Here is a 4,217-nt window from a genome sequence, read left to right as displayed (position 1 = left end):
CGGAACGGCGATGCGTCACATAGCGGCGAGGAGCGGAACACCGACGCGTCCTCCTCGACTAGTGGCGGCGTGGAACGGAACGGCGACGCGTGACCGTCCGCGCGGTGCAGAGAGGGGTTCCTAGGGCTTGGGAGGGGCGATGCCATGGTGGTCGACATGAGAGGGAGGGGAAGGAGATAGCGATGGACGTGAACGTGAGGGGGAGGAGGTAGTGATGTCGTGGGAGGCGCAGTATTTATAGCGAGCAATGGCACACCTACGTAAGATATGGACCGAGCTGCACTGACTTAACTGCAGGTCCAGTTGCGTCACTGACATGTGGGCCAGACCCTTGTTGGGCCCATATGTGAGTGACCCAATGCACCTGCGATTAAGTAACAGCTACGTGGGCATATTTGTTGGAGTAAATTACGGGGGAGCGAAGGGGTGGAAATATTGCTGGTCACAACGGATTGGACGAGCGTGGGGGGAGGAGAGTTATGCATGCAGATTTTTTCACATGGGGTGGAGTGGTGGGACCGCCGGAGGGAGAAGGAGAGTTTGGCAGGCATATTGTTTCCACACATGAAGAGGAAAAGATTTGGAGACGAACGGGCTTCCTGCAGGTATGGGGAACGGTGCATAATAAGTCATCTTGCATGCCGGGCTAGGTATAGTCTCAAGTCATTAAAAACATACACGCCCCACACATGTTCATATTTCAAGGTGCACTAAATTATTGCATGCGATGATTAAGGCTGGCCATAATGGTGGTATCTTAGCTGGTATCATGCACATGGGAATAGCAAACATGCTGATGTGGCAAAGAATTAAAGAAGAGAGGGGGGTTAGAGTAACTAGTGTTCATGCATGCATTGGTAAACACATTTTTTTTGTGAAGAACGACAGCATTAGTTGAGTACTTTTGCAGACTTCAAAAACTATTCCACCGCCTCTACTATCTTGCTAAGAGTAGGTGCAATTTTTGAATCGAGCCCTTTAAACTAGAAAGGAGGTAGTGGTAATCTAATAGCTAACCTTGTTGTGATGACAAGATAGGACATGGCACGCACCTGGACGGAGGAACTAGTCTGCATTGTGCATTTAAGTTTTGTCTGAAGTCAATGTACCTCTACTTTCACCAGACTTATAGAAAAATGTACTCCCTCCGTTTAGGTGTGTAAGTCATCTTACAAAAACCAAATAATCCCAAAACACGTAGGCGCAGTGCATTAGCTTCTACCTCGTTTCTTGTTTCTTGACATATCAACCAATAAGAGATGAGGGTGTGCATGCTTTTAATGACTTGAGACTATCAAACATGACATGCAGTGGTTAGTTCATTGCATGCAATACTATTAATTAGCAAATAAACATTAATGTCTCTCGTTTTCCCCTCCTCCTTGGTCACAGTGCACAACCTAAGATGACTTACTCACCTAGACGGAGGGAGTATCAACATTCATAATGTCAAATCAATATTTTTTACACTCATTATAAAACATAGTTCTTATACTCATTATAATCAGTATTGTAGATATTGATATTTTTTTAGTATAAATTTGGTCGTGGGATTTCATTGATGCCTGTCAAAGTGTGGAGGAAGCAGAGCTTAGGGCTTGCATTGCTGGTCTCTACATAGGTATTTCTCTTCATAATCCTGTAATTTTAGAGACTGATTGCGCTTTTTTGGTAGCGTCTCTTGCATCGGGGGACTAAGACAGGTCTGCTATGCGTGACCTGAAGATGAAAGCGTTGAGCATCTCGAAGTTGATCAACAATCTTCAATTGTCAAAGATTAGCCGTTCGGCCATTAAGGTGGCACACTTTAATCGCTAAGTATAGCTTTGACAATAGATTAGATGGTATTCTTGTAAATAATGTACCGCCCTGTGTGGTGAATATTGTATTGAATGAGTGTACTGGTGTGGCTGGTTAATTAATATAAGGTGGTGTTCAAAAAAAGTATAAATTTGGTCAAACACTTTGCAAACGGTTGACGGGAGTAAAAAGGACCAGAGGGAGTATCATGTATGTGGAGTAGGCAAAAAAATTGCTCATTTACAGCCGGTAGAAGTCTCAAAGGGCGTGACCGCGCGAGGGAGGCGAAGGTCGTGGGAGGTGCGACGGTTGACGGAATTAAGTGAAGTTACATCCACGCACCGGCATGGCGTGCGAACAGGCAGAAGCTATACCGTCGGGCCTACGATATGGGTCTAGTAGACATGACATCTAGTGGGTCCCGCATAGTTCTCGAGAACTCTTTGGGGGCTTGCAGCCGTTTATCCATCGGGCAAGCAAGCAACCCCACGCTGTTCGCACGCCCTACTCGTCCCCATCTTATACCTTACAACAGTTCGCTCCCAGTCGTCCCGTCCTTTCACATTAGTTCGCTCCCAGTTTTTTTTGCGGGGTACAACAGTTCAACTTCTCCTAACCCTCCTCCAAAATCCATGGCCTCCCAAATCTCCATGGTCACCGCTGAGTACCAGGTTAGAGCCATCACCAGCGACCAGTTCATCATCATCTACACACGTGGATCCGCGATGGTGAAAGCATGGCTTGCTCGCTTCCTACGCATGTTCAACAGTTCAACGGATGAGTGGGTCGCTGGGCTAGATGTTGAGTACACCACAATCCTGGGACGAGAGACGGATCTAAAGGACGAAGAGAGGAAGAAGCCCACCATGATCCAGGTTTACGTACATAACGTTTGCTTGGTCTACCACATATGCCATGCCGACGTTGAGTGCCAAGATTTTAATAACTTCCTCAAGGACAAAAGAGTGAAATTCGTTACTATAGGCTTTAAGAATGACAGGGATGTCTTGCGTCGGATATGTCTCATTGTAGGCCAGCCCTTCGATCTCTAGAAGGCAAGCCCGGTGTCCTCCTCTCAACCTTAAATGATGACCCTGGCAGCAGCCATGATTGATCCTTCGTACGCTAAACTGAATAAACCTCATCACGAGTTTCATCATGCATGGGAGTCGAAGACATTAGATGAAGATCACATCCTGTATGCAGCAATGGATGCCTACCTTTGTTTAAATATCTACAAGGGTTGGATGAAGAAGCAGAGCCCAGTGTCCGGTTCAAGAAAAGAAGCGTCGACAAAGAGGAAGAGGAAGAGGGACGAGGACAAAGTCGAGGACGTGGACTCGGACTTCGAGTAGGTGGCAGTGCCATCGCTCATGCTGGTTCTACTGCAGTGTCAAGCGGACTAGTTGCTTAGTTTATTTTCAATGGTGTGTTGTGCTGGGGCCCCAGCAGAACTATGTTTATGTTATTTCTCGTTATTTGAACTCTTTAGTACGTACAGTAGTACTAGTACTATGTCTTACTACTGTTCTTCTTGTAGTTGGTACTACTGCTCGTATCTTCGTGTTCCTACTTTACTTAATACGTTCGTACTAGTAGTACAATTTGGGTCAGTCAATTTGTGAAAGAAGTTTGACGGAGCGAAGGAAGAAGATGGTAGAAGAGGTGGAAGAAGCCCTTCTAGCCATCCATGTTGCATCAAACGGCTCACATGAGTCGACTGACCCAAATTGCTCCTTCAGATTGTAGGATCCACGTGGCATTCAAGGTCTCGAAGGTAGATTCCACATCTGCACCTAGTTTGCGGGCTCGACGCCCGCGCGACCGGCTTCCCCCGCGACAGCCACCATGCGCGCCTCCTCCGCGCGGGCGGAGACGACAATGACACGCTAGTTCCTCCTCGCCGGCGTGCTATAGCACGCGCTCGTCCTCCTCTTCGTACGCTGCGTGCATAGACGCGGCTCCACCAGCTGCTCGCGTGCTTGGCAGCACGGCGGCATCGCGAGGAGGGACTGCAGAAGACGTGAGCGGGCAAGCCTTCGGCTTCATGGCACAGGGATGGCGGCGACACGGCGGTGATGGGCGAGAAATTGTTGGCCGGAGCAGGCGGGCGCCGGCATGCGCAACGGCGGCGACGGCATATTGATGAGTGCGCATGTGGGAGCTTACTTTAGTTTTATATAAGGTTGGTCAAACTTAAAAGAAAACCGTACTAGTACACGTAAACATTAGACTTAGGCAGCGCTTTTATTAGTTAGTGCCACAGCCACGATACAGAATCCTGTGCAAGTGCGTGAACCGCGGCCGCGCGGTCGATCGAACGGTGCGTCACCGTGTCGCGCTCGAAGTACATCCACCGAACCTTTTTGTGTGTGTGAAAACAATCCTCGAATATTATTCAACTTTTTTTTCCTGGG

This window comes from Triticum dicoccoides, chromosome 4B (genome assembly GCF_002162155.2).
Source record: "Triticum dicoccoides isolate Atlit2015 ecotype Zavitan chromosome 4B, WEW_v2.0, whole genome shotgun sequence".
NCBI lineage: Eukaryota > Viridiplantae > Streptophyta > Magnoliopsida > Poales > Poaceae > Triticum > Triticum dicoccoides.
This window is presented reverse-complemented; position numbering follows the sequence as displayed.